This window comes from Alosa pseudoharengus, unplaced genomic scaffold (genome assembly GCF_046254945.1).
Source record: "Alosa pseudoharengus isolate Yale_2024_CS ecotype anadromous, Long Island Sound unplaced genomic scaffold, YU_APseudo_1.1 YU_APseudo_1.1_scf_11, whole genome shotgun sequence".
Lineage (NCBI taxonomy): Eukaryota > Metazoa > Chordata > Actinopteri > Clupeiformes > Clupeidae > Alosa > Alosa pseudoharengus.
This window is the reverse complement of record NW_027468576.1, coordinates 12527711-12552579: the sequence shown is the minus strand read 5'-3', so window position 1 is coordinate 12552579 and position 24869 is coordinate 12527711. Positions and strand designations below refer to the sequence as shown.

The following is a 24869-nucleotide window of genomic DNA, read 5'->3' as shown; positions in this document are numbered from 1 at the left end:
ATAGAGCGCCTTATTTCATAAAATAGACAAGAATGTAAAAACATGTTTGTTTTGAGTAGGCTATAGCCTACCTCTAAACTCTTGAAGGCTTTTCCTCTACTAAGCAAGACAATACTGAAGTGGTGGGGGCGAGGCGGGGCGGGGGCAGGGACGGATTGTGCAATCATATTGCATTTAAACGGATAGACAGAGAGAGAGAGACACAAGCATTTTGAAGTTCAAGTTGTGTCGGAAAACAAAATTGGATCTCCAGGATTAAAACAGCTTGCATCGGCCTCCTCCAGCATGCATCTTTTTGCGAAATACATTCTCATCCTCCAAATTATTATCCTTTTTGTGACAACCTGCCAGACTCTGTTATGCATTCCTTGTCATAAAGTGACATGCAAGGATCCGGAGGATTGCAAAGGGGGGCTGGTGCGTAGTATTTGCGGGTGCTGCAATGTTTGCGCCAAGGTGAAGGGAGAGAACTGTGGCGGCCAATTGGATCTGCGCGGGATATGCGACCAGGGGCTCAAGTGCGTGTACCCGCCCTTCCACTCGTTTAGAGTGGACGTGTTTGGAGTTTGCCAAGGTCTGTATAGTTGACACCCAGGGGCACTTCCACCGTTATGTGCGTTATGTGAAATTAATGTTTGCGATAGCCTAAGTAACTCTCCCGCATCTATTTCCTAATAATAGGCTATGCTATACGACTGATTGTAAATGTATAGGCTAATGTTCGGCCCATTTGTATAGAAAAGACATTGTAAAACGCTCTTGAAAAAGTGTATCATGCTTATGCCGTGAAAAAGTTGAATATGACATAACATGACGAACATGCCCATAAACACAGAAAGTAATCAAAAGGGGAAAACAGACGGGACTTATAATTATTAAATATTAGGCCTAATAGAGGTTCGAAAGCAAGGAAAGTTGTTTGTTTATGACGTCATTATCCTGCTACACGAAGAGCACCCTCTCGTGGATTTTAAGTATATAAGTAGCCTATATATAGCCTATTCTTTTGATCCTGTGAGGGAAATTTGGTCTCTGCATTTATCCCAATCCGTGAATTAGTGAAACACACTCAGCACACAGTGAGGTGAAGCAATATGGCAAGCCATTTTAACATTTACCCGCTAAGTTTGACTATCCAGAATTAACATTGTAGATATCAACAACGTCTTTCTGACTATTCGCAATTACATTTTGGATAGGTGGAATTGTCATTCAAGATATCTGGAACGTAATTGTGACTAGTCGAAACGTCAGATAGCCTATCTGTAATTCAGTTTTGACTAGGCAAAACTGAATTACAGATATCTGTTATCACGTCATTAAAAACAACATTCAACTCGTCACACATCTTAAATGACAATTGCAGATATCTTTAATTCAGTTTTGACTAGGCAGAATGAAAGTTGAAGATATCTCAAACGTCATTATGACTAGTACAAATTATTGTGCAAGATATTGCTCTTTAGATCCGTAGGCTAATTTCCCCTCCCCAACATAATCGAAGATGAAGTGGGCTTATTTCCTTATTTCTATGAATGGAAGAAGAAGAAGCAGTCATGGCTGTAATGTCTTGTTGACATCTAAAATAACTAAAACTCAGGGACACCGTGTGGTTTATTAGACTCTCATGTTATCAACTGGCTTGATCTCTGTTTCGTTATGGCTTTACCCGCTAGACTGGATATGTATTGCAGATATCTGTAATTCAGTTTTGCCTAGTCAAAACGAACATTTTAGATATCCGCAACTACATTCTTCCTATCCATAATTGTCATTTCAGATATCCACAAAGACATTCTTCCTAGGACAAATGAAGTATGGCTTGCCATTTTAACATTTACCCGCTAAGTTTGACTATCCGGAATTAACATTTTAGATATCAACAACGTCTTTCTAACTAGTCGCAATTACATTTTGGATAGTTGGAATTGTCATTCAAGATATCTGTAACGTAATTGTGACTAGTCGAAACGTCAGATAGAGATATCTGTAATTTAGTTTTGACTAGGCAAAACTGAATTACAGATATCTGTCATCACTTCATTGAAAACAACATTTAACTCGTCACACATCTTAAATGACAATTGCAGATATCTTTAATTCAGTTTTGACTAGGCAGAATGAAAGGTGAAGATCTCAAATGTCATTATGACTAGTGCAAATTATTGTGCAAGACGTTGCTCTTTAGATCCGTAGCAGAGCCCGTCTACTTATTAGACATTCTCTGTCCGTAGGCTAATTTCCCCTCACCAACATAATCGAAGAAGAAGTGGGCTTATTTCCTTATTTCTATGAATGGAAGAAGAAGAAGCAGTCATGGCTGTAATGTCTTGTTGACATCTAAAATAACTAAAACTCAGGGACACCGTGTGGTTTATTGGACTCTCACATTATCAACTGGCTTGATCTCTGTTTCGTAGCCTACATAAATTAGTAGGCCTAGGCTACTAAATGCAGAGCCGGACAGTAACGGAGTACATTTACTTGAGTACAGTACTTGAGTACAGTTTTGAGGGATCTGTACTTTACTCGAGTATCATTTTTGGGGAGTACTCATGACTTTACTCAAGTACATTTGAGAGGCAAATATTGTACTCTTTACTCCACTACATTTCTATCCATAACCGTGAGTACCCGTTACTACTTCTAAAAAAAAGAGAAAAATCTCAGAAACCCTCAATTTGTTATTTCCCTCTCAAACGTGATTGGATTGTGCAGGCGCCACTGATTGTGACAGCCTATCAGCAATCACCTTCAGCTTTCCGCCAAAATCAACTCCATGGTCAGATTTAGATAAAAGACAAAACCATGGACGAAACAATGGATGAAGACGCAGCAAGTCCATCCTGGGAATGTGCCAACCTGTGGCCCCACCTCGCCAGACTATTTCAACTTTATTAACAAGTTAATGATAGTTTTCGCTTCAAGTGTTTCAATTACAAAATAGTATTTTGTATTTGAAATATGTATTTTAAATACATGTATTAGAAATACTGCTCATCCCTGGCAACATGGTAAAAAGATGAAAATGACTTGATTTTACTTTCAATTCCTTTTACATTCTCCAAGGTATTAACATTAAAATTTTTCATAACTCCATGTAGGACGTTTCTGTACATAAATGTGAGCACTGTAGCAGTAGTAATGCAATATTTCGAAAATGTAGGCTACTCTTGTACTCTTGATACTCAAGTACTTTTAAAAACAAGTACTTCAGTACTTTTACTTAAGTAGGCATCTGACTGTTGTACTTTTACTTGTACTTGAGTAAAATTGAGCAAAGGGTATCTGTACTTTTACTCAAGTAATGAAGCTGTGTACTCTGTCCGCCTCTGACTAAATGCACCAGCACCATCTACAGGAAACTTACTTGGCTGTAATTGAAAAAATCAAAGCAACATTGAATCATCAATTCTTGCTGCCAGCTCCTGTCTTGCATAGGCTGCAGCATTAAAAAGACGATTAAAAACTCCTTCGCCCTCTGGCTGCTCTGACATGGTGCTAATTACAACCCGGTATCACGGCTTATCGTGAAGTCATTACGAAAATGAATGTATTCAAACGTGCTGCGATCACGATAAAGGCCCTTCTTTCGTGATAGGACAACGGTTCCCTGCTATATGTATTTGGGCAGTGCGTTACACCGCCCCTATCGACGCTATCTGTGGTGACTGAGGGACACTGATATGGGAACCTTTGACTTAAGGATGGATCAGGAGGACATTCCTACAAACATTTTTGTAAGGCACTCATTGGTTCATAGGTGGGCCCAGCCAATCTAATCAACACACAACCTATTGACACCTCTGGATTTCCAACCATGATAAAGAAAACTTCTGGATGTGTTCCACAATGTAACATGTATGAATGTAACATAATCATGATTTATATATGTGCATAGTTGGGACAGAAAGTGAGAGGGAGTACTGTAGATATGGGGTGTGATCAGCAAACAGCTGTGGATGAAATTCTGCAGCCACTTCTACGGTGTTCTTCTTACCATTCATTGTAACCACAACTATGGACTGTCCTGCGATGACACTGGACTGCACAGCACCTTCAGGACACAGTCCACCAGACATGGCACACAATATCACATTACAAACACACAGGGACAGACAAAAGACAAGACAGAGAGGAGGGAAGGGAGGGAGGGAGAGAGGGGGGTGAGAGAGAGAGTAAGACAGCAGGAGAGAGAGAGAGAACACAATACAACAGTAAAGAGAGTAACAACATACAAGACAAAAATTGCTCTAAAACAAGTCTTTGTGGTTATGGGATTTTATGGGACACCTTTGTCCAAAGCGACACAAAAATACAAAAAACAACATAATATGTCGATTCAATCAATAGCCTAATAAAATAAGCAATGAAAATGAGGGGGAAAAGCAATAATAAACAATAATGTCCATTCAATCAATAATATAAAAAAACAAGAACATGGTAAGACTACATTAGGGAGAATATCAATAATAAACAATAATGTCAAATTAATCAACAGCCTAAAGGAAATAAAACAATATTTTATTGAACAGGAATGTCTTTAGACCCCTCTTAGACCCCTCTTAAACGACCCAAAACTACCACAGGAACGGAGAGCACTGGGCAACTCATTCCACCAACATAGAACCACTAAGGAAAAGAGTCTTGAATTAGACCTGTTGTGTTGGTCGACATAACAGACGCTCATCAGAAGGCCGCAGTGGGCGGTTGGGGATATACGCCTTGATTATTGAGTTAAAATAACTAGGAGCAGATCCAGTCAGTGTCCTATAGGCCAAAGTGAGACATTTACATTTAATTCTAGCTACTATAGGCTACTACCAAGTACTATATTTTTATGTTATGTAGATGCTACTAATAAGTATTTGAAAAGATCAAGGGTTAAGGAAGCTGCAGAGAAAGAGAAGAACAAATAAAAATAGAATAGATCACCAAACTACATATTAGAATATGAATACTAGGCTAAGAAATTAAGGAAATGCTGCTCTTGTTCATTCATGCAATCACAATATCATACAAAATAACTTTAAAATGAAGTCATTGTGTGAGCAGGGGTTCTATCATAATATTTTGAACACATCCTTTTGGTCTGGATGATTCAAATTGATGAACGAACAGGAACAACATAGAAGCTAATCAGAGTACTTGTATAAACTTTACCTTGCCAGACTTAAAGCGTTTAACTAAGTAGTACATGAACAGGATGTCAACCATTTAGCAAAAGCCCATGCCTGGTTGTCCAGTTGGCAACCACTTCAAAGAGTTCATGTTGAGCCCTAAACACTGGCGCAGAAATGAGGTGCAAACGTGTTACACACATATATATATGTATGTAATATCCAGTGTTGGGCAAGTTACTTCAAAATCGTAATGTACTATGCATTACTTATTACTGTCATTTCAAAGTAATTTGTTACATTATAATATTACTGTCTCTGAATTGTAAGGCATTACACTACTATTGCATTACTTTTAAGTTACTTTCACCAAAATATCTAGAAATATGGATTTGCCATTCTAAATGCAGTTTATTACGCTCAATGCAGCTTGCTCTTCCAATGGAGGCAGATGTGGTATAGCATAATGACTGAGCTAGGCTTAAGGCAACAGTAGAATGCAATAGGCGCAGTGCTCATAATGCAATACAAGGAACAATCATAGTCAGAATGTTAAAAACCGACAAAAGGTCAAAGTCTGGTAAATTGTGATAGAAATACTGTAACTTTAAGGCCTAGGCCTACTCATTAAAATCAATAGAGAGCCTACTATATTGTAAATCAAAGCTTAAAGGAACCGTATGTAAGATTGTGGCCAAAACGGGTATAGAATCACTTTTAAATTACTGTAGAGCGGTGTATCCCCTTCCCCTCCCCTCTGACTGGCAGAGTTGGCAACCGGATGACGAAACACTACTGACTTTGTGATTAGTAGATAGGTGGAGGGTGGCGCATTAGGCCAAAACAAAACATGACAACATCAACATCAGTTGAGGGCTGCAACTTCACTTTTTAAATGACAATATCCTGGCCAGACTACTGTTGTCAGTGATATAAGTATTTGAAATGAACATGATTTCTTAATGTCTAGTGACATATCAGGGCAATTTTATGATTAATTGCAATTTTTACATCCGGTTCCTTTAATAAAGACATGTCAAGATGGTGGCCTGCTGGCCATTTCGGTGCCCTAAGTGAGTGGCTTTGAGTAAGTGACATTTAAATGATAACTCAAACACCTAAAGTAAAATAAAAGGCCTATTATTTACAGACCATTACTGTGTATTTTTAAACATTAATTTCTGAAGAAATGCTGTTTTACTTATAAATGGTGCACTGTCACTTTAAGAGCATTGATCTTTACGTTGTCATAATGCCCTTTTGCCAGCTCTTGTTTACAAGCCTTATTTGTTTGAGTTACATTGATAGCACAATATTAACAATAATATGCACAATGTTAAGTTGTTTTAAGCAACCTTCATTGCTTTGGAAATGGAAGTATGCAATGACATGTTGCTTCACATTTCGTTTTGCGAATACAAGTGAATTATGAGCCTGGTATCCACCTAGCTATCTGAATGGAATGTGTTTCAGTCGACTCAGCATATCATGTGCTTCATGTAGCCTAAATGCTTGGAAAACGAATGATTGAAGACCCACCAATTCTAGTAGGCCTACTACGTGGTGATTGAGAGAACCCAAAAGGTATCAAACTTGCATGTAACATCGTGTTAGTGCATTTTGACATTGTAAACGTTATTGATGAAGAGTGAAACGCAGTTTGCAGTAAAGCTACTATTCATTGGTTACATTTGGGTGCCCCCTCTGTCCTTTGGTGCCCGACGCAAAGTGTGTGATGCGCGTGGTGGGAGCGGTGGCACTGCCAGGCTACACAATCTTTTTCTGCATTTCTATCCCTTTATTCTCTTTAATTTAAGTTCACAGCACAAAGCTGACATGCACAACAGCATAGTTTGTGTTTTATCAAGAATCAAAAAGATTAGCGTGGCACTACTTTAGATGTTTCATTAATTTACTTGTGCTATTTCGCGAGCTGAGAGATCTTTCGGTTTCGCACACAAAGTGCACTAACTATTATGTTCTTCATAACCTTGTCTCTGACAAACTGAAAATAATGAGTGTAGGCTTATGTCCATCCCGCAAATAGAGTCCGCCTGCGAGTCTGCTGCAGCCACAGTCATATTCAACCAGTATCAGGAGATAAAGTTCTACTATTTTAAACAAGCGCTTAATTTTGGGTTAAACTGCATTGTAACGCGCGTTACTGAAGTTTGTACCGAGTAAATATTACCCGATTTTAATGCCTTACATTACCGCGTTACCGCAAACAGCAATATATTACAGTAATTACATTACTTTTGTAACGCATTACTCCCAACACTGGTAATATCTGCCAATGCCAAAAGTACATGTCCAAATCAACATCAATAAACCAAGAGCTCCTAATTAGCTAATCTAGCTAGCTAGCAGAGGCTCTGGCTAGCTACTTTGCATTTCATTTTGATGCAACAAAGTTGTGTTATCTCAGTCTCTTACTAATACAGCTCTTACAGTGGGGGTCGAAATCAACAAATACAACAACATGTTTGGGAGGGTTTTTTGCCCAAAACTTCGTCATTTTGGACATTTGTAAATGCTTATTCATTTCTCTTGCTTATTTGACTGCTGTACCAGAGCCCGTCTACGGAGAGCCTGACCACTCCGTATTAAGTCCCATTGTACCGAATTTTGGTTGCAGTTCCACCAGAGTTCCACTGGGGGCGATCGCCATGAGTGCAGAATGAATGGGAGTCAATGGAGCTAGACGGCTAGATTTGTCTCTTTCACTTGATTGTCGTTGACAAATCTCAGATTTGATTGTAGTTTGTATAACTTCAACATGGGTTATAGGTCAAAAGTTGAATGAATGAGTACTTATGTCCTTTTGCTTTCTTACAGGTTGGGTCGTTGTTGCCCATAACACGCTAGCATTATGCATAATGAATGACATCACTGACATGTTTGAAAGGCTTTTTAGAACAATTAAGTGACTTTAAAAAATATAATACTCAACCAAGTGTATTTTCTTTGCCTCCCCTTTCGAATACAATATTCAAATTACTTGAAAAAAAAAATATCCCGAGAAAAGTGGATTTTGAGGGGTACAGCTCCATAGACCTCCATGCATTCTGCACTCGTGGACGAGCGCCCTCTTGTGGAACAACAGAAGGAACTGCAACCAGTTCAGAAACCCGAAGTTTTCCGAGAGTGGCAGTTCTCCCCTTATTAGATATTCTCTGGCTGTACTTACCGTGGAGTCGCGCTGGGCAATGGTTTCTGGGATCGTCGCACACAGTGACGCGTGGCACAAAATTGCGCCAAAATATCAATCATAATGAAAAAGTACTGTCTTAATATTTTATATCCTTGCAGTTGCAGCTGGTTTGAGTTGCAGTTACAAAACATAACTACACAAAAAATATTAGATAAGTAAGCCTAAGCAAATTGGACCAATCCCCTAACCTCCCACTTCCCAGTTGCTCATGAACGTGTAACCTGCACGACAGGGTAATGGCCTATACTTGTGCAGGAACAGTCTATAGTCTAATATCTAGGTTCAGTGGAGATTGGTGTAGGTTTTTACTAGACCAGATTCTAGTACTGACCCCAAAGACAACACACACACTCGTGGATAAAGTTTATAATAAAAATATATAGTTTATTTCACAGGTCAAAGTCATTCAATTCAGTTTAAGTTATTTCAATATCAATATTAAAAGAGATGTATTATTGGGGGCCAAGCAGCGAAGCTGCCAAGGCACCCATTGTGTTTCTACTGTTTCTTATTATTATTCCTCTGCCATTGAAGTCTATGGCAGCACATAGAACCGTCTGGTGAAAAGTTGTGAAATTTGGCACACTAATTAGACCCATGATTAATGTCACCAAGTTTCATGTCGGCAACTTAAGCGCTCTAGCGCCACCAACAGGCCAAAGTTGGATGTGCGTTCACGCACGTAACTTTTGACCCGTATGGCCGATTGTCAAAAATGAGGTATCGTTGGAATCCTTGGACCAAGCCGAGTTCAACGCACCCTATGACGTCAATTTCCGCCATGACGGACTTTCCGCCATATTGGATTTCATCAAAAACACTTAAAAGTCTTCACAGTTCACAAATTTTGTCCGATCGATACCAAACTTCAAAGATATCATCTACTGACCATGCCTCATTAATGCATTGCTTTTTGTCTTCGGAACTAAAACCGTTAGCGCGTAACAGCCAATCGAATTTTGCGGCGAAGCCGCCAAACAGGAAGTGAGCTCATATCTCAGCAACCCATTCATCTATCATAACCAAACTTAGTCCATGGACAAAGGACCCAATCAGGGGGACGCTCAAGAAATCTGGTGACCTTTGACCTCTAGGGGGCGCTGTAATTAAGAAACATGCCTTTTGGCCTGTAGCTGCTGTTGTGCTTAGAATTAAAACGCATTAGTGGTGTCTGGTAATACTGTTGGAGGTCCTTAGGCCGACCCAAGCCAAATTGTGATGTCATCGTAATTGATTCGGCCGCCATATTGGATTTAATCAAAAACACGTACAAGTTTTCGCAGGTCACAAATTTCAGCGGATCCTCGCCAAAATTGGCAGAGGCCATCTTCAGACCATGCCTTATCAGTGCATTGCTTTCTGGAACAATTGACAGAAGCATTAGGCTGTAACAGCCAATCGAAATTTGCGGCAAAGCCGCCAAACAGGAAGTGAGCTCATATCTCAACAACCCTTGCATGTATGAAAGCCAAACTTGAAGCATGGACTCAGGACCCAATCACGGGGACGCTCAAGAAATCTGGTGACCTTTGACCTCTAGGGGGCGCTGTAATTAAGAAACATGCCTTTTGGCCTGTAGCTGCTGTTGTGCTTAGAATTAAAACGCACTAGTGGTGTCTGCTAATACTGTTGGAGGTCCTTAGGCCGACCCAAGCCAACTTGTGATGTCATCATAATTGATTCGGCCGCCATATTGGATTTAATCAAAAACACGTACAAGTTTTCGCAGGTCACAAATTTCAGCGGATCCTCACCAAAATTGGCAGAGACCATCTTCAGACCATGCCTTATCATTGCATTGCTTTCTGGAACAATTGACAGAAGCATTCGGCTGTAATAGCCAATCGAAATTTGCGGCGAAGCCGCCAAACAGGAAGTGAGCTCATATCTCAGCAACCCTGCCATGTATCATAACCAAACTTACTACATAGATTCATGACCCCATTAGGAGGACGCTCAAAAATGTTTTGACCTTTGACCTGTAGGGGGTGCTGCAATTAGCAATATTGCATTTTGATCTGTAGTTGCTGATGTGTTTTATCGATCTTTTATTTTTGGATGTGAAACTGATGACAACATGTTCCATCCAGTTAATTCTAATGCGTGCGTGCAGGGACAGGGTGGGACGGGCAGGGGTGAATTGGTGGGGGGGATGGCTGGCGGAGGCGGTAGCAATACTCAGCCCTGTTTCAGCCCTACAAAATCAGTTATGTTTGATTTAATGGATTTAATCAAAAACACCTAAAGGTTTTCACAGGTCACAAAGTTTGTCCGATTGACACCAAACTTGACGCACATAATCTTCAGTCCAAGCCTCAAAAAAGTTATCCCTTTTTGTCTTCAAACCTGAAACCGTTCGCCCGTAACAGCCAATAAAAATTGGCGGCGAAGCCACCAAGCAGGAAGTGAAGGGATATCTCAGCAATGCTTTCACGTATCAAAACCAAACTTGATACATGGGCTCAGGACCCAATTAGGAGGAGGCTCAAGAAATGTGGTAAATTTTGACCACTGTGTGGCGCTATAATCACAGGAAGTTGGCTCATATCTCAGCAATGCTTACACATATCTTTACCAAACTTAGTACATGAACTTGAGACCCCATCCTGAGGACGCAAAATAAATTTGGAGTATTTTGACCACTAGGGGGGCGCTAGAGATACAGGAAATTAGCTCATATCTCAGTAACGCCTTTACGTATCAAAACCAAACTTGGTATATGGACTCGGGACCCGATCCTGAGGACGCACAATACATTTGATATACTTTGACCACTAGGGGTGCTATAATTATCAACACTTTCACCGATTTAAACCAAACTTGGTATGTGGAGTCATGACCCCATATTAAGATTGCATAATTATTTTGGTGACCTTTCACCACTAGGGGTGCTATAATTATCAACACTTTCACCGATTTAAACCAAACTTGGTATGTGGTCTTAGGAGTACATCTTCAGGACACACAATAAATTCAGTGACCTTTGAATCCAGTCCAGTCCAATCCAATCCAATCCAATCCAATCCAATCAAGTCCAATCCATTCCAATCTAACACAACACAGTCAAGTCCAGTCCAGTCCAATCCAATCCCAACTTCTGCTCAACTGCTTACCTGCTTGGCCGCCTCATTGCTGCTTGCAGCTATATTGTTATATCTGTTTACTATTCTATTATGCTATTTTATATGTTCTATTCTAATATTCAATTTATTGTATTTATATATCCATGTACTACTTTATATTTTTGTTCTATTTAATATCTAAGTCTAATTGTATTTTCCTTTTTAAAATACTATTAATATATTATCCTAACCTTATACTATATTACCTAATATCTTGTCTTATATTTATTATCCAATATTATTATATACTATAAATTAAACAAAATAAAACCCAACCCAAATCAAAATGTGAGTGCACTCAAGAAAATAATAAAGAAAAGAAAATAAATGAAAAGGGGAAATGGTTCAGTCCAACTTCTGCAAAGTGTAATGTCCAGATCCTACCACAATCACAAGGGTAAGGGGATGTGTAGCCTAACAGGCAGTCCAAAAAGGAAGGGGCAAGTTGATGTAGATGGTGACGATGATGAATCCAAATCCAGGACGATGAGGGAAATCCAGAAGGTATCCAAGAGTTCCAGGGCAAGGCAAAGGGGTTTGTTCAGGGTACAACAAAAACCAGTCAGGATTCCAGTACTATACAAAATACAAGGGAAAAGTCTTCTTTCTTCTTTTCTTGTCAAAGGGTGATCATCAAAGCTTCGTGCAGGGGAAAGAGGATCTTTATATTGTTTTCCAATGTTCGTTTTTAAGTATCCAAGTGTCCAAGTGTCCGTAGTTCCAAGTATCTATTATGATTTCGAAGTCGTCCGTATCTTCTCAATCTTTCTCTCCGTCTCTCATCAGACGTAGTGCTACTTCTTCTTCATTTACCGATTGACGGTTTTCTGTTGTCGTTTTTTACCATTTGTCTCGTGTTGTTGTTTTTTAACATTTGTCTCGTGCACGCATCTAGAGGCTACCAGGGAATTATTGCGCATCATAATGGGAAGTGTCAATTCATTGGGTTACAAACGCACCATGAGGTTTTGTTTACCCATAGCGACGGTTGCTATACGTGGCTGGTTGGATGAGAACGTTAGAGACACAACCAAGTACAGAAAGGCAAACTTGCCATTGTAAATTTAAATACTATCGACAATTATAAAATATCCTTCCTAAATTAAGGCATGTTTAAAGCCTACACAAATATGCAGTCCTGTAACTCCTGTAATATAATTTTAATGTAGCCTAAAATGATATATAGCCTATATATAAGTCGATTCAGACAAGAGTTTCTGTCCCACGAAAATGTACCCTAAGAAGGTCACCGCACCAATGAATGTAACAGTCTAACACAGTAAGTAAATACAATAAGCAAATACAGTTGTTTATTTAAGATTAGTGAGCATTTAGTCCGCAAAATCTGCAAAATAACGTGATGGTATCACGATAGAATAGATTAATTTTCGTGATAGCTAACATTACCACAATCACGCAACGAACATGTCATGCCCACCTTTGCAAACTAAAACGATGAGGATTTTCTAATAGGCCTATTGCATACATTCACTCATTTATTCATTCATAGACTACAACTGAAGTGAAAATCATATGCACTGTTGCGACATCATAACCAGCGTTATCAGGTCACGACTTTCCCCGTCTCACGGCTTTTTCGACCTGTTTCAACCCTAAGCTGAGCAAACAAAAACGACAAGGAATCAAGCCATTATTATTGTACTTATAGCGGAAATGTGTAGGCCTATTTTCACAATAAAAAAGCGTCATACAACAAGGCAACTAAAGGCACAATCTGCATGCAGGCCTAGGCCTGCAGAAATGGCTTAAAACAGGCCAAAACTGCTGCAGAGGCGAAGTACAAAACCACTGGTAGATTTTTACGACGCAATTTCGCATTAAATTGATGCAAAGACGGTGAAAATATCTCTTTTAAGCCGACGTGCGCAAATTTCTCTCCTACTTCTGTCCCTCAGTCACCACAGATAGCGTCGATAGGGGCGGTGTTACGCACTGCGCATTAAAATACATATAGCAGGGAACCGTTGTCCTATCACGAAAGAAGGGCCTTTATCGTGATCGCAGCACGTTTGAATACATTCATTTTCGTGATGACTTCACGATAAGCCGTGAGACCGGGTTGCAATTAGCACCATGTCAGAGCAGCCAGAGGGCTGCTTAGTGCTAATTACAAAGTTAACAGTTAACAGGTGCTATGTGATTTGATGATTTGAACAACAACACGCTCTGCTCCGCCTAAAGTGGGATGCGGGCCTATTTTGCATAGCAATACAGATATCTCTAACGTCATTTTGCCTAGTCAAAACTCTAATTCAAGATATCTACAATATCTGTAATTCACATAGTGGATATCTGCAACTGAATTGTAGATATCCGTAATGATAAATCCCATAGAAATGAATGGCAAATGTGGCGTCATTTGTCCTAGGAAGAATGTGTTTGTGGATATCTGAAATGACAATTATGGATAGGAAGATTTAGATATCTAAAATGTTCGTTTTGACTAGGCAGAACTGAATTACAGATATCTGCAATACATATCCAGTCTAGCGGGTAAATGTTAAAATGGCTTGCCATAGTAGCACACACGAATCCCGGCGCAGTGAGCTGCCTGCAACAACAGCGGCGGTTGGGGAGCAGTGAGGGGTTTGGTGCCTTGCTCAAGGGCACTTCAGCCGTGCCTACGGTTACAAGTCCGAAGCGCTAACCAGTAGGCCACGGCTGCCACCAAAATGCCACCATTTTTTAAGGTTTAGGTCTACACTAACAGTAGCCTACCCAGACCTAAACCTGTGATAGGTATGTTTGGAAAAGGCTGCAATTGCTTCCTTCTCTCCTTCAGCAATAAATCATTTCTCTTCTCTTACAGTATCAGACTAGTTGAAGAAGAGAATGAAAGTCCTTACAGTACATGGGTGAGTCTCTTCTGGTCTGAACACAAGGTTAGAGTTAGCAGATCTTTCACTTACAGTAGATTCTATTCTTAAATGCTTAAAAATAAAACCATTTTAAATGTTTAATAAAACTATTAGTATTATTATGAATGCTTTATGCTCTCTTTTTGTGGGTAGCCTAGCTAGCTTTTTAAAATATTTGAATATTCAATGTGAATTACAACTGTGAGGGACAGCACATACCAACTTTTACACCACTTACTTCAATATGTTTATACAACACATATGCACATGTCTTTCTTTCTTGTCAGATTCAAGAGGAGCCCATCCATGGTCTACCCAACATGTGATTGGTGTGAAAGGAAAATCTCTACACTCTACAGAGTGCCTATCAGAATGCTATGCTTAGTCCATGTATAGCCTACCATGGAACCAATTACATGTGTGAAATGCAATGCAATATAACGTGCTTGATAGTGAACCAGCATTAATAAATGAATACATTTGTAACCAAACTGAGAAGAATTAGACCTCACTTTGATGATACATATGTGCCATGTGTAGGTTGAATTCAAGATGTGAATGTAGTTTTATCCCTTTTGTTGTTTCATGAAGATATACTTTCCTTTTTGATGTGATCATCAATATGTAAAGTGTCTTGTCTTTGTATTACTGAGTGGGGGGCACATTTTGAAGTGATGCCTGCAGCCCCTGTTTAAAGTAGCCAATGATATGTAAGGGGAGGAGTGGAAACTATGAGAGCTACACAACACAAGGTGTAGCCTACTGTACATGGGCTTCAGAATTCATGTTACACTATTACATTGACATTATTGATTATCGATACTGCTTTAACTAAAATGTGATAATTTCATATTGTTATATATGCCTCTTCACTAAACTGCTTAAAGGGATGGTGGGATGTCCTACCAATGCAATTATTACATGAACATCATCATGTAAATAACAAAGACAGCTGACATCAGAGAACCAAAGGTTTGTTTTCAAGTTCAAGTTTTCACTTTATTTATCCTTAGAAAAGGAAATTTAGTGTGCAGCAGAGTGTCTAAAACACATAGGCCTACACAGTAAAAGCACCGGCAGATGCCAACAACATTGACAGCACAGCACAGGACACACAACAACAGCACAGGACACACAACAACAATAAAGACATTCTGTCACGAAATGGACGGACAAGAAGTGTACTTTATGTAACTTTACTGAAGGAGCTTAACACATTACAAGTCATGCCTTGCTGAACTGAATCTCAACTCCCTTTACATGCAGTGCGTGTGACGTATGATAATAGTATTGACTGAGACCTTATCAAAATAAAAGCTATGTCTCATCACATCTTACCCTTAAGTTTGTTTCTTAAACAAATGATCAATAACCAAATCATTCTAAACAGGTCTTCTTCGCACTGTTCACTATTTCTATACCCCTGTTTCTTTTAAACTGACTGACTGTACTAAAACATTACAGTAAACTTCCTGTAAAGAACATATTCTAACTTATTCTATAGTTTTTCTTTTACAACTTAGACTGTTAACTTTCATTTCTTTTAAACCAAGCATTTATCGGACAAAGTCCTTGAACTTTACAGGAGTCTTGATTGTTCTTCCTGATGACCTCTTGACCACAGGAACTGGTGTAGACGGCGACTGGACCGGCACTCCCTCTGGCGATGCCTGGTCTGGAGCCTTTGGTGCTGATGCGGACTGGGCTGGCTCATTCGTGGACACACCAGCTGGTTGGGCATGTTCCTCTGGCGGTGTCTGTCCCTCCAGGCTGGGTTGCTCTGGGATGAGCTGCAGGTGACGCCGGTTTCTACGTGTGACTGTGCCTTGCTCAGTTCTCCCCACATATGACCGTGGCTCTGGTGCATTGGAGACTATCACACCAGGAGTCGTCCATCTCTTTTCCCCATCCAGCTTGACCTTTACCTGCTGACCAGGGCGTAGAGCTGGAAGGTCACGCGCAGAGTGTCTCCTGTTGTAGAAGAATCTGTAGGCCTGCTTCGTCTGTCTGTCTTTTGCTTTCAGCTGTTTAAGATTGACATTGCGGGGCTGCAGATGTTCTGTGAGAGTGGGGACTCTCGTTCTGATCTGGCGAGATTCAGTAGACTGAATTGGGGTGGCTCTGTAATTCATCCACGCCAAGTGTGGGTCTGGTTGGCGCAAGATCCGCTTGGCAGTCTGCACTGCTCGCTCTGCAGCACCATTTGCTTGCGGGTAGTGCGGGCTTGATGTTGTATGCTGGAAGTCATAGATGTTCTTGAACTCACTGAACTCTGCTGACACAAACTGTGTGCCGTTATCAGTGATGATCTCGAGGGGAATGCCCCAGCGTACAAACATGCTCTTGAGGCAACTGATCACTTGCTTGCTAGTTATACTAGGCAGGTGGGCTATCTCGATGTCACGGGAATAGTAGTCGACTGCGACCAAATACTGTTTCCCGTCTAACTCGAACAGATCAGCAGCTATCTTCTGCCATGGCCCATTGGGTAATGGAGTAGTCATTAAAGTCTCTCTGTTAGTTTGTGATGCAAAACTCACAGGTTGTAACGCACTTGGTAATGTCCGGTCCGATGCCTGGCCACCACACTGACATCTTGGCTCTCTCCCGGCTCTTGGTCAAGCCGAAGTGACCCTCGTGGAGCTTGGACAGCACTTCCATCCGCTGTGACCCCGGTATGACGATTCTGTCGTCGTACAGCAGCAAGCCGTCAGCTACAGAAAGGTGAGCTCTCGCTTTGTGGTAGCCCTGGAGCGTGTGTGGCAACTGAGACCTTGAAGTTGGCCAGCCGTGACAGGTGTAGTGGGTGACTCTCTGGAGATCCTCATCCTGGAGGGTCGCTGCTCGGATCTTCTCCAGTCTGTCGTCCGACACCGGTCTGGTAGCCATCACCGCTTGCACGTAGGCTTTCACGTCCTCATCAGTATCCGACGTTTCACTGACTTTCAGTGGGTTTCGGGACAGTGTGTCTGCAATTATGAGTTGTTTGCCTGGCACATGTACTGCTTTCACATTAAACCTCATGAGGCGCATTAGTAAGCGTTGGAATCTCAGTGGTGCTTTATCCAGGTCGTAGGTGTTGATTACTGGTACTAACGGCTTATGGTCGGTCTCTAGACAAAAGCTCTCCATGCCGTGTCGGTAACGTGAGAATCGTTCGCATGCCCAGACACCCGCCAGACACTCCTTTTCGATCTGAGAGTATCTGCGCTCCGTCTCTGTCAAAGTGCGTGAGCAGAATGCCACTGGACGCAGAGTATCTCCCTGGTCTTGGAGAAGGGTGGCTCCTAGGCTGTAACTGCTGGCGTCTGCACTCACCACTGTTCGCTTGCTGGGGTCATAGTAGACCAACACTGGTGCTGTGACCAGCATCTTTTTTACCTCTTCGAGGGCCTGTTCTTGGGCGGCACCCCACACCCACTGGACATCGCCCCTCAGCAGGGAGGTGACCGGATGCAGCACAGTGGCCAGGTGAGGCAAGAACTTGGCCAGGTAATTCACCATACCCAGCATCTGGCGGAGTTCACTGACGTTCTGGGGGCTTGGCATGTCGGTTATCGCTTTGACCTTGTCACCATCAGGCTTAATTCCATCCGCTCCAATGACGTGCCCGAAGTACCGTAGCTCTGGCTGCGCGAAGTGGCACTTGTCTTTATTGAGCTTCAGCCCTGACGCTTTGATTGTCTGCATTACAGCTTTCAGGTTGCTGTCATGTTCTGCTTTAGTCTTCCCTGACACTAATATATCGTCCATCACCACAACTGTGCCTTTGTGTTCACGTAGCAGGGTGCTCATTTCTCTCTGAAATATTTCAGAAGCAGAGGAGATTCCGAAGGGTAGTCTTTTAAAACAGAATCTCCCTAATGGGGTAATGAAAGTAGTCAGCCTCTGGCTGGCTGGATCCAGGTGTAGCTGCCAAAAGCCGCTGGACGCGTCAAGGGTTGAGAAGACAGCGGCCCCTGACAACGTCGGCGCCACATCCTCCAGCGTCGGCAGGATGAACCTCTCTCTCCGTACTGCCTCATTCAGTCGCTTCAGATCCACGCAGATACGAACTTTGCAATTCTTCTTCACCACAGGAACCATCGGCGCGCACCAGTCCGTGGCCACTCTCACCTCGTCGATGATCCCCAATGACTGCATGCGTGCCAACTCCTGCTCCACCTTTGTGAGCAGTGGGAAGGGGACACGCCGTGGGGTTGTGACACTGTAGGGCTCAGCATCCTCTCAGAGCTCTATTGTCACTGGTTTGCAATTTAAACGTCCAATGTCACCGAAGACACTGTCACACTCCAGCTCGTCCACTCTCAGCACTAGCCCCATCTTGCATGCAACTGCACGGCTGAGCAGATTGTTGGTGCACTCACCACAAATATCCAGAAGCTGTATTTTTGCCCCTTTCGTTCGCATGGGCAGACTGAGATATGAGCTGTGTGACATGACCGTGATATCTGCCCCAGTGTCTATTTTGAAGCATAGTATTTTGCCACAGATTGGGAGATCAACGTGCCATCTTTCATCTGCACTGTTGTCATTGCAAACGGATCCTAAGAAGAATGCACCCATTGTTTCTTCGTTTTCGTTTTGTGCAACTATTTCTTTTACAGTCTTTGTTTTGCACACGATCTGAAAATGTTCCGTCTTGTTGCATTTTCGGCACCTTTTCCCATGTGCAGGGCACGAGCCCATCTCGTGATCCCTGTTGCACCTCGAGCACTTTCCCTCTGATGATCTATCTTTGTTTTCGCCTTTCCACTTCCCATCACAGCCCTTTTTAAACTTTCTGAATTGTTTGTGTGTGATTTCGTTCACTTCACTGTCCGTTCTCATTTGTGTTTGTTTTTTTACAAGCTCCGACTGGCGAGCCATTTGGATTGCCTTCTCTAACGTGAGCTCGGGCTCTAGCTGCAGTTTCAGAGACACTTCACCATCCACGATCCCGATGACCAGTCTGTCACGTATCTGTTCATCCTTACTAGCCCCAAATTCACAGTGCTCTGCAAGCTCGTACAAGTTACGTACAAAAGCCTCAACACTTTCCCCACTCTGTTGGGAGCGTCGGTGGAAACAGGCACGTTCGTGTATTACGTTACGTTTGGGCACAAAATGTTCGTCAAACTTTGCCATGACAGTATCAAAGTAATTCGCTTCCTGCTGCTCAGTGAAAGTAAAAGTGCTAAACACAGGCTCTGCGTCTTTGCCCAATCCGAAAGCGTGCAAAATGTTGCTTCCACATTGGCCATGTAGAAGGCTGCGTGAAGTCGAAAGCTTCGGGTGTGTGGAACTTTGGCATTTTCCACGTTGTTCTCACTTTCCTCCCTTTCGTGGCTTTTCTTCGCTTCACTCCACAACTCTCTGCCGCTCTTCTCTCTCTCTTCAGAGGCTCTTACGCCACCACTTCTGACACCATGTCACGAAATGGACGGACAAGAAGTGTACTTTATGTAACTTTACTGAAGGAGCTTATTAACACATTACAAGTCATGCCTTGCTGAACTGAATCTCAACTCCCTTTACATGCAGTGCGTGTGACGTATGATAATAGTATTGACTGAGACCTTATCAAAATAAAAGCTATGTCTCATCACACACTCCTTCCCCTAAAAAAACAATGACCGAATCCAATTGGACAGTAGCCTACACAGGTACATCTGTCGTTATCAGCATGGACAGAATAAATAATTAAATAAATAATCACATAATGTTTAAAAGATACAAGAAATCAGTCAAGTGAATTTAAGTTCCTGATAGCCACAGGAATAAAATAATCCCTGGCACGTCTAGTTCTTAATAGAGGAAACTAAAGCGGCGCCCTGAGGGGAGCAGATTAAACTCCCCATAAAGTGGGTGATCAGGGCAGTTTAAAATTTGGTTAGCCTTACCCCTGACCTATTATCATATAAATGTTGGAGCTGTGGTAGCTCTAGCCCAGTGGCCCCCCATCCGGCCCGCACGGGAGTACGACATCGTCAAACTATAACCTCCGTAATTTCCCCCATTCATTCTCTATGGCGGGTCTTAACAGTACACATGTAATATTCTTTTTGTCCTCTGGTGGTTGTTTTGGCGCTGTTTCGCGTTTGCCATCGAAAACGGAATGAAATGTATAGTAGGCCTACCTGCAAACAATGTAAGAGGCCTCTGCTGACTGCATCAGTGCTCAAAGTATTCTAAAAATGTATCAATTAATTGTTAACTAGATGTACCGCAGATCGGTACAAAATATGACCGCCGCCCAGTCCAGCACCTTTTTTCCACAAAACGTGTACATGTTTATGTTTATGTGTGTGGGGGTGTGTGTGTGTGTGTGTGTGTGTGCGTGCTTGTGTGTTTGCCTGCGTATGTGTGTTTGTGCATGTGCATGCATATGTCTACTGTGTGAGTATGTGTCATACGTATGATTACTGTGAATGCATGTGTGTGCATGTGTATCTGTTTATGCACATGTGTGCACATGGAATGGGTTAACATGACCCCTGGAGGCAAACATACGGAAAAAATTGGTCATCCTAGGCCCTACGGTTCTCAAGATATTCCCAGAAAACTGTGTCTGCCCTACCCTCCTTTCGGGGGGTCCAGTACAGCGGGGGGGCTACAGATCAAAACGAAAAACGACGGTTCCATGCTATCCATGTGGGGTTACATGCCCACCAAGTTTCGTGTACCCCGGTCTTTCAGTGTCCCGGGAATCCTTGTTGGTGTAAGGTCACTAAATGTACACATCAATTATTTTATTGTAAGGCCCCCCATGAACGAAAGTTCACAAAACTTTGCATGCATTCGGAGGGTGTCATAATGATCCTACACTTTCAATTTCGTGCAGTTTTGACCATGTCAGCCAGAGATATTGTGATGAAAACACCTAATTTTTTGCTTTTTAATTTTTAACTAGGTGGCACTATACATGAAATAAGTGGTAATGGGATGGGTTGACATGCCCCCTTAAGACCAACATACAAAAAAAAGGTGGACCTCCTAGGCCCTACAGTTCTCGAGATATTCACAGAAAACTGTCTCCGGCCACCTACAGGCCAGTTGGTGTATAGTAACATAAATGAATTTATTGTGTGGCCCCACCTGAACGGAATTCCACGAAACTTGGCTTGCATTCAGAGGGTGTCATAATGATCCTACACCTCCAATTTCGTGCAGTTTTGACTATGTTAGGTCACAGATACCTGCGATTACAACACCTCATTTTTACTTTTTTGTGTTTAACTAGGTGGCGCTATACATTAAATGAGTGGTTATGGAATGGGTTGACATGGCCCCTTGAGATCAACATACAAAAAAAAATGGTCCTCCTAAACCTTACGGTTCTCGAGATATTCCCAGAAAACTGTGTCTGCCCTACCCTCCTTTCGGGGGGTGCAGTCCAGCAGGGGGGCTACAGATCAAAACGAAAAACGATGGTTCCATGCTATCCAAATGGGGTTACATGCCCACCAAGTTTCGTCTACCCCGGTCTATCAGTGTCCCGGGAATCATTGACGGAAATTTGGACATGCGAAAAAAAAAAAAAAAAAAAAAATCTGACTAAACCTATATGACCTTCGCTGTGCGGCGGTCATAATAACTAACTAACTTCTATTCAAGTCATAATTCTGGAACTTTCTGGTATAATTATTTATCTTTTTTATTCACTCGTTCAAATGTTCATACAGAGTTCACAAAGTTCTCATCAGGTGAGTGAAAGTTAGAATGGTGGTCATTTCATATGGAGTCAAAATAGGGTCTTTAATATTGAGAGCTTGTGAAAAGATGTTCACATGTGTAATAAAGTTTTGCAGCTGTGCAAAAGGAGTTCTGCATGTGAAAAGAAATTTCGTACCTGTAGAAATATTTTGTACATGTGTGAAAAAATTATGTAGGCTACCTGTAGAAATATTATGTACTTGTGTGAAAGAAATGTGCATCTGTAGAAATGTTTTGTACATATGTGGGGGGGAAATGCGGATCTGTAAAAATATTTTGTACACGTGTGGAAAAAATATGTACCTGCACAAATACTTTGTACGTGTGAATCTCCTACGCGATGCTTTCCTGCGCAACACTGAAAGTACGAGTGTGAAACTGAGATACAATGCAATACAATGCAATACAATACAATACAAAGAGCCAATCAACACATTGCTTACTGCCAACCAATCAGCGTTTCCCACCGACCACCTAGATTTTGGTGCTAAACAGATTGGCTTCATATCGAAGAGTATACTCAGAGCCCGTCTATAATGTCTTATTAGAAATTCTCTGGTATACTCTTTGATTGGGGTTGCACAATTATAACTTAATTAAGAGTGACGTGGTAGCTCAATTTATACAGTGATCGCAAAAAGGGTTGAAGCGGAGCTGTAATGTTAACGTTAGCTATCCCATCCGCTTTTTAGACTGTAATGTTATAGGTTAGCTTCTAGCTAGCAGTAATGTTGACGAAATAGTTGAATTATTCATTCCATTTCCGAAAGGGTGATTCAGTGGTGTCATTCATGATTAAAAACAGTAAAACTGTACACACATTTATGTTTATCTGCTATTATTATTTGATATGAGAACACGTTTATTTTATCACCCTTTGCAAGCCTATAATAAAAGCCTAGTGGACGGCAAAAAGACGAATCAGATTAATGGGTTGTAATGGGACATCCACAGCTAGGAGATTATAGTGAGTGAGATTATAGTAATGCCCTTCCAGGACTGTTGGTTTATTGTTTGGAATACAACATCCCATTTTCTTACATAGTTTTGTTTTCTTTGTGTTTGGGGAGTATTTTAACCACACGGTTATCTCGTCAGTTTATGAAGCACAGCAGCGGTTGCCATAGACTGAACAGGACGGTAGACTACCAAGCGAGCAAGCGCTTAGGCAAAGTCTATGGCAAGATCTGAATGTAAATGGATAAACCCGTTCAAGCGTTTTCTTTATTTCCTATTTCTTTCAATTCTTTAACTTAAGACATGTAAGAATTAAGCCTACTTATTCGCTGGGCAACGTACAAACTGACGAGTTACATTAGCCCTAGCACTATGAGCTACGATAAACGTCAGCTAGGATAGCTATGGCAGCTATCGATATAGTTATTATTTCATGTTCTGGTATGATATTCTTAACGTTTTGACTATGTGACCATGTCTGATAAAAGCATGACAAATAAAGTAACCAAATCGCTTTGCAATATTTTAGTCCAGAAACACTTACGGGTGTTCATTTACAGTAATGTTACGACCTATCTGCCCTTGCTGTTACCACCAGTTTTAATAACTAATCTAGATCTGTGGGTTAGCGGCAAAATCTGGGTGGTCGGTGGGGAACGCTGATTGGTTGGCAATAAGCAATGTGTTGATTGGCTCTTCAGAAAGGCCGTAAAATTAGGGTCAAAAGTCCGTAAGCATTGTATCTCAGTTTCACACTCGTACTTTCAGTGATGCGCAGGAAAGCATCGCGTAGGAGATTCACACACGTACGAAGTATTTGTGCAGGTACATATTTTTTCCACACGTGCACAAAATATTTTTACAGATCCGCATTTTCCCCCCACATATGTACAAAACATTTCTACAGATACACATTTCTTTCACACAAGTACGTAATATTTCTACAGGTACGACATTTCTTTTCACATGCAGAACTCCTTTTGCACAGCTGCAAAACTTTATTACACTTGTGAACATCTTTATACAACCACTCAATATTAATGACCCTATTTTGACTCCATAATTTCAGATGTTTCTGCCACCACTTCATAAAACTCATAGTTTGAGAACTTTAAATTATTTGTAGGATATTGCTTGTTCACAACTTGAGCTGTGTATGCAAAGTTCAGAGTTCAAAATATACTTTTGGGACTCCCTGCTTATAGTTTTGAGAATGCTATTATTAGTATTATTTCATTTGAGCTACATTTTACACTGATATGGCATGATGGCAATATAAACACAGATAACAATGGTATTAAATTGCAATAGCCTATAGATTAAATGCAATGGAATATTTAACTAAGGTAGACTGCCTTTGTTCACAGCGCTAAGCATGTATTTATGGTTACTGATATACTCCGAGTCTCTGGCCCTCTCTTAGAGCCAGGCATAGTGAGCTGGCCCTCGGAAGAAAAAGTTTGGGGACCACTGCTCTAGCCCAACCACCTTAGACACTACATTAACCAGCTTTGTTAGCTTACGCTTGCTGGTCATTGAAAGACCACTGTACCACACCACAATACAAAAAGTCAAGACTGATTCAATAAAACACCGGTAAAACAAAGTCATCAGAGTCCTGCACACACTAAATGATTTCATTTTCCGCAAAAAGAAAAGTCTCTGTTGGGCCTTTTTACATGCAACATCTGTGTTGCTCTTAAAATATAGTTTGCTGTCAATGATGGTTCCTAAATATTTATATTCATCTACCATCTTAACATTCATGTTCTGAATGACAGTTTGAGAAACATTGGGCTGTGTTCTACGGAAATCAATAATCATATCCTTTGTCCTGGAAACATTGATAGACAGATAAAAGTGTTCACACCAATCAACAAAA

At 41.3% G+C, this 24869-nt stretch overlaps 1 long non-coding RNA gene across 1 annotated transcript; it reads left to right on the top strand.

The window, feature by feature from the left end:
• Positions 1-212: 212 nt before the first annotated feature.
• Positions 213-15665, top strand: LOC143114733 (uncharacterized). Its single transcript, XR_012984985.1, has 3 exons — positions 213-574; positions 14287-14332; positions 14623-15665. It is a non-coding gene; the product is annotated as an uncharacterized LOC143114733 (long non-coding RNA).
• The last annotated feature ends 9204 nt before the right edge of the window (positions 15666-24869 follow it).